Source organism: Bombina bombina, chromosome 5 (genome assembly GCF_027579735.1).
Source record: "Bombina bombina isolate aBomBom1 chromosome 5, aBomBom1.pri, whole genome shotgun sequence".
Taxonomy (NCBI): domain Eukaryota; kingdom Metazoa; phylum Chordata; class Amphibia; order Anura; family Bombinatoridae; genus Bombina; species Bombina bombina.
In genome coordinates this window covers 810,579,369-810,586,868 of record NC_069503.1, presented here as the reverse complement: position 1 = coordinate 810,586,868, position 7,500 = coordinate 810,579,369, and the positions used below count along the sequence as shown (strand labels likewise).

At 35.3% G+C, this 7,500-nt stretch overlaps 1 protein-coding gene across 1 annotated transcript in view; it reads right to left on the bottom strand.

The window, feature by feature from the left end:
* APCDD1 (APC down-regulated 1) overlaps positions 1–7,500 on the bottom strand; it is a 92,508-nt gene that overhangs the window by 84,343 nt on the left and 665 nt on the right. The gene's annotated exons all lie outside the window — the stretch shown is intronic.

Here is a 7,500-nt window from a genome sequence, read left to right as displayed (position 1 = left end):
AGGATGGAGTCAAGCTCAACTCCCAGTCCTACTGCCAGTTTCTGGAAGACACCTTCTTCAAGCAGTGGTACAGGAAGAAGTCTGCATCCTTCAAGAAAAACATGATTTTCATGCAGGACAATACTCCATCACACGCGTCCAAGTACTCCACAGCGTGGCTGGCAAGAAAGGGTATAAAAGAAGAAAATCTAATGACATGGCCTCCTTGTTCACCTGATCTGAACCCCATTGAGAACCTGTGGTCCATCATCAAATGTGAGATTTACAAGGAGGGAAAACAGTACACCTCTCTGAACAGTGTCTGGGAGGCTGTGGTTGCTGCTGCACGCAATGTTGATGGTGAACAGATCAAAACACTGACAGAATCCATGGATGGCAGGCTTTTGAGTGTCCTTGCAAAGAAAGGTGGCTATATTGGTCACTGATTTGTTTTTGTTTTGTTTTTGAATGTCAGAAATGTATATTTGTGAATGTTGAGATGTTATATTGGTTTCACTGGTAAAAATAAATAATTGAAATGGGTATATATTTGTTTTTTGTTAAGTTGCCTAATAATTATGCACAGTAATAGTCACCTGCACACACAGATATCCCCCTAAAATAGCTATAACTAAAAACAAACTAAAAACTACTTCCAAAACTATTCAGCTTTGATATTAATGAGTTTTTTGGGTTCATTGAGAACATGGTTGTTGTTCAATAATAAAATTAATCCTCAAAAATACAACTTGCCTAATAATTCTGCACTCCCTGTATATACAGGTTGAGTCTGCCTGGATTTGTATACTAACAAAGCTATGTTGTTGTAAGGTGTCAGCAGAAAGTTACATTTATGAAAAACAACACAATTTCATTTATCTAGGTCAACAGTAAAGGGACAGTAAACACCTGATAATTACAATATTTTTTGCAGTTATTCAATAGATTAACATATGAGCATAGACTAAACAGATTAACACCTTTTTTTTGCTGCAATTGTATTGAAATTGTCAATATCCACCCACCATTTGAGGAGCCAGTCTGGACTTGGCTTTAATTTATATATCCATATTACACATTCTAACATCAGGAAGAGATTAAACCAGAAGCATCCCTCTCATTTTCATGTAACATAAGGATGGCTGCTACAAGTTTTGAAAAGCATTGACAAATCTCATATCTGCATCTGACATTTTTCAGCCTCCTTTCTGGATAGTTTTTAAAAATAACTTGTCCGTGAAAAGCCAAATGTGAGAATAGAATAAACTAAATGAGAAGTCAAAGACTTACTTGAGAAACTGCTACACATGGTTTGGAACAAATTTCTGGCAAACATTCTCTGAATATAGCAACCTTGGATTGATTGGAAATTGAGAAAGCAGGCAATAAACAGGATGGATTCATACAACAAGTAGAACAGCACACTCCTAGCAAGAATGTATTCTCAAAGATCAGAGGTTTATCTTATCCTGTAATGCATTTACCTCTGGGGATACCAGGAACATTGTCTGCTCCATAACTTGTCCTTTCATTATTTTTGTGCCCTTATGCACATAATGTAAACATTCAATGCATCACAAAAATCAGAGTTTCTCAGTTCTTCCCTGAGGTTTTCCTAATTGACCACATTATATTCCCCTGCCTGTCTCACTCAATGCCACTGAATTACCTGTACTCATGCAGGGAAATATTTGGATCTGGCTGGTTATGGACATTTGAGTACTGGAGTTGAGAAACACTTAAAAAAGAAATTATGCCATGGAGATATGTGCCAGATAAAGTGCTCTATACCCAAATATACCACAATGAACTGAGCCTGTCCTGACTCCTGAGCTATGATCAAGTTAGTAACAGAGATATGGTACTTTTTAAGTGACATAAGAACTATATGTGTGGTGTATATGGTGTTTTCTCTATAATTTCTTTATTGTTTGTTGCTATTTTGTGAGACTTGCTGCATTTGCATTCAGTAAAACTGAATTTTTAAGTACATTACTAAAAACAGAAAACTATATCTGTTATCAATTTGATATATTCTGGGTGAGAAATGCATGCTTGCCTCTTCATTTTTTAATCATGTAAAGTATGTGTGTTACTTTGGGCAAACATACATGCCTATAGGGCTACTTGCTATAAACAGGTTAAGAAACACTTATATAGGCTACATATATGTATGCTTTATTGATATTCAAACAACTGATATTGAAAAAATATTTAATCTACTTAACAATTTCAAGAACTGATTTAAAACTCACTGGAATATGCCATTCTGATAATGCATTCACCATTAACAATATGTTAATCAGGATAAAAGCAACACTGTGAATACAAGGGTAATATCCATAACTAGCAAACAAACATCATTATTCACTAAAAAGTGTGTCCAGGAAATACAATTTTAAACAACATTCCAATTTACTTCTATTATCTAATTTGCTTCATTTTTTTTAGATATCCTTTGTTGAAGAAATAGCAATGCACATGGGTGAGCCATTCACACGAGGCACCTATGTGCAGCCACCAATCAGCAGCTACTGAGCCTATTTAGATATGCTTTTCAACAAAGGATACCAAGAGAATTAAACAAATTAGATAATAGGAGTACATTGGAAAGCTGTTTATAATTGCATGCTCTTTCTAAATCATGAGAGAGAAAAATGTGGGTTTCATATCCTTTAAACTAAAGCTTAGCTCTCACTCCTTTAAATATAACCTCCTCAACATCTGTCTTATTGCAAAGAGCTTATTTACTAAGGTCTATAGAGATCTTAAAGTACCATAAAACATGTTGAGATCTGTGCATATCCTTAAAGGGCTAATTAAGTAAAAAATAGTTTGCATAAAAAATGGTTTACAAATTGCTGGCAAGTATTTTTAAATGATTTTCAAAAATAAGCAAAACTACTTAAATAGCCATGCTGCCTGGAGCAGTCTGCTCCACCCCCTTTTATAAGTGTTTAGATGCAAGCATTGTATTTCAACTGAGTTCACAGCTTCTAGGCATGCTCCAGCAGATAATCCCTATGACCTTTTGCATTCTACCAAAGCAACAATAGATATAGATACAGCCATAGAAGGAAATGTGTGGGGAAATTTAAAAGAAAGGGTTAATGGCGAGGCACTGCAGTATACATTTGCAGGTAAAGTAATTAAAGTACATACTATGATATTTTGTCTCTATCCCAACTTGTGTTATATCCCTTTAAACACTTTATCACATGGGTGCCCATACTGTGGTGAAAGGGTTTTACTTTGTTGGTAGTTTGTCAGTGTTATATAATTACACATGTGCTAACCATTAGAAAATCTGAGTTTGCACACAATATTGATCTTCCTTAAAAACAAGGACTATTATTCTTGTGCTGCATTACTTTTTTTCTAAATTTAGGTCATTATAAAGGTGCAGAATATACTTGTGTAAAATACAGTGTTACATTTACTTGAGCTCACACTCATTACTGGCTGAGAGGGAAGTGGGAAATCACACAAATCTTGTGATCTGCTGAGATCACCAGATTTAGTGAATAGATTTCACACAGGACAATACAAATGAGAAATGTTTTTCATTGGATAACAAGATCATGAACCTGATTATAATCAGGGATAGGCATGAACCAAGGCTGTGGTGGACATTTTCCAAAGTAAAGACCTTTGTGAAGGACACCAAGGTATATTTCAAATGTAAAACATTATTATATAGTGCTGAGTGTATAATGATGCAGATACCACTGATCCTATAACCAGCCCTCCTCTGGCTATACCCATGTGCCAGTGTCACTACTGTGTAATTATATAGTGTTGGGTGTTGTTATACTGATGCAGATACCACTCATCCTATAACCAGCCCTCCTCTGGCTATACCCATGTGCCAGTGTCACTACTGTGTCTTTGTATAGTGCTAGGTGTTATTATACAGATTCACATCCAGTATTTCACTCTGGCTTTATTTAGTCCATAAGTTATCACCCAATATTGCTAGCAGTCTCTTGACAAGCCACTAACTGTATTCACACTACATATTCTCCCTTTCCTATTATTTAATCAGAAAGAAAAGATATACTAAAGGGACAGTCGAGTCCAAAAAAAACTGTCATGATTTAAATAGGGCATGCAATTTTAAACAACTTCCCAATTTACTTTTATCTCCAATTTTGCTTTGTTCTCTTGGTATTCTTAGTTGAAAGCTAAACCTAGGAGGTTCATATGCTAATTTCTTAGACCTTGAAGACTGCCTCTAATCTGAATACATTTTGACCACTAGAGGGCATTAGTTCACATGTTTCATATAGATAACATTGAGCTCATGCACGTAAAGTGACCTAGGAGTGAGCACTGATTGGCTAAACTGCATGTCTGTCAAAAGAACTGAAATATGGAGGCAGTCAGCAGAGGCTTAGATAAAAGATAATTACAGAGGTAAAACATGTATTATTATAACTGTGTTGGATATGCAAAACTGGGGAATGGGTAATAAAAGAATTATCTTTCTTTTTAAACAACAAAAATTCTGGTGTTGATTGTCCCTTAAGGTTGTGAATCACAACCTTAGTATATCTTTTCTTTCTAATTAAATACTACTTATAATATACTTCAGGTGCTGGTTAAAGTGCTTTGCATATAAAGCTCCAGGGACACAGTGACAGCTTGCTTCTTGAATCTTCCCTCTCTCTCAGTCTCACTCATAGTCATTTTCCCTATACTAAGCGGCATCACGTGGGCGTGTCCCCAACCATGCAAAACGTAGCGCCGCGTGTGTCAAGGAGGAGTCAGGACCAGCATTCATCTGTCCTACTCCTCTCTCCCTGCAGCAAAATGGTCGGTGGACACTGCAAGGGCCAGTCACAGACACCAGTGACCGTGTACGGACACCTTGCTTATCCCTGATTATAATACATACTCCATTTAGGGATACTGTGTCCTATGTAAATTCAGTTAAAATATGTGTAGGTTTAATATTAATTAATAATATTAAAAACTGAATATATCTAGTCAATGAAATATAATCCCTTGTGTCATGGGAATGAACACATATTAGACCAATATTATAGCCAGAATTTAGTTCAATAACTGCTTCATCTAAGGGAAATAAACTACTGTATATTAGTATTGTGATTATCATATCTATAATAGTGAATACCCATTAAAATACTAGAAGTTACATATTTATAAAGTGGAATTAAAGGGATGTGAACATCACAATGAAAGTTTCATTGTTCAGACTTTGCAGTTAACTTCATTCTCTTGGTATCCTTTGTTTAAAGGCATACATAGCAAGGTTCAGAAATAGCAGTGTACTCCTGGAAGCAAGCTGGTGGATGTGCACAAATACTGCTTGAAATTGGTTTACCAAGTGTGTCCAGGGACTCCAGCTAGGTCCCAGTAGAGCATTGCTGCTCTACAGCTGGCATCAGATATGTGTTTAACTCCTTCCCAGAGCAATAGTACACTTCACTTCTAGATCCCTTGAAATAGCAAAATTAAGAATAATATTGATAATTGGGTTACCTAAACGATTAGCGTTTTCATTAAGAGACTCAAAATAATGACCATAAGAAAAGTACCTCATATCTATGGCTTTCTTTTTCACACTCAGCACTCTTAGGACATATTTATCTGTAAAAATACCTTCACAATACATTTTGAACTACTCACATCTGTACAATATAACATAGATATCATGCACATAAGACGACATTAAACACAAAGAAACTTGAAAGGAACATCTCCCACTACCCAAAGGCTATGATGACTTAATCTGGGGATGTCTAAATGACAAACTATTACAGTGAAATGTAAGAAGAAGCTGATCTATTGCCTAGAGGAAGACAGAACTGCTAAAAGCTGCATTACTCATGCAATACATATTTCATTGGTCTAACAAGAAAGAGTTCTTTACATACCCTAGAACATTTTTGAGAGGATATATAATTTAGAATGGACTAAAAGCTATACAACTGGTATTTTCTAGTTATTTTAGAGACATTAAAATATTTTGTTGCATTTAAAAGAGGAGTATTTTACTTTTTTGAAAACATATTTTTTAATGCTTGTGGAAAAGTTTTCATTTCCACCAATGAAGTTGTGGGAGTTTTCCTTAACAACCAGTGAGTAATCTATCCCCATGAATCAGGTGTGCACAAACCTTTCACTGTCATAAAAAGTTTAATGCAGAAAATGTTTGTATGCTGCGATATACATGAAAGGAATTATTAGAGATTTTTGTCCCATTAAATGTTGGAAAATTAAAGTTACCTGAGGATGTCTGGTAAATATGTGTGGGAACACCACAGCAGATGTCATTTTATACCATAAGATTTTGGGGTGCAAAATGTTGACCATAAATCTAAATATCAAAGTTACAGGGGGCACTTGTTTGAGAACACCTATTTGTACTGATTTCTTTAATCTCCCTCTTTTCACTCTGTATAGAGCACTAGACTTGTAAATCAGGGGCCAATTTATAATTTCAGGGCAGCTGACACCTATGAGTTTTAGGGATGTTGCAATAATAAACAGATGTGCTCTATATTCCCTAGAGCCACTGTCTTACAAAACAGCCCATGTTGCCAAAATTTGATGTCAAATTTATTGCAAAATAAATAGCTAGAATATTATGATCCTAGGGCTTGATGGTAAAAAACAAAACAAAACTTAGCCGTGGAGAAAAATCACACAAAATCTTTGAGATATTTGTAAGATCTTATATTATAATTTAAGTACCTTCACATACAGAGCTCTGTGTATGGCATAAGCAGATCTCAAGGTAAAATTTGTGTTTCTAATATTTTTTGAGGGACCTGCCATACTGACAAAGTTCTTAGGTCATCTGGCCTAAGCAGAGGGAATATAAACGGCAAACAAACTAATCCTTATGCATAGTGTATAGCAGTACATAGGGGATATACATCAGCTTGTTATCATCAAAGAAAAAAATGTAAAGTTCTGTTGTTTAACAGTTTTTATATTGCAAATATAGTCCCTTTTCTATTAAATAAAAATGTAATTTAATAGCAGTAAAATCAGTGGATGAGACTAATATTGCGTTATCAACATCCCTATCAGTGGAGACTTCTTTAAACTGTTGCCAGATTCAGTGTCCCAGTCTGTGGTTCTGAACGATAGAATTAATGCTGGTCTTATAATATGTAATGGAATTCTATCCTGGACAGCTAGATCATAGAGTTATACAGTAAACTGCCCCAGAATGAAAGCTGTTGGTCTTCCTTTGGGTTTGAGAGAAACCCTCATTTCAGTGAGTATTTAGGGTACTATATTACTCAGATAGAACATTATTTTACAAAATAATAATACAGGGGACAAAGTAAATACCGTTCTGGAAACATAAGTAACATTTCTACACAGGAGCTTTCTACTGTGTCTATTCATTTTAATGCTTCACACCTAATATACAAAATCAGCATATTTCCACATAAAATCACCAGCTGTAAAAACTCAACCATTATTTAATAAATAGTGACCGCACCACCTGCCATGTTAGCAGTGACAGGAAACCTATATATT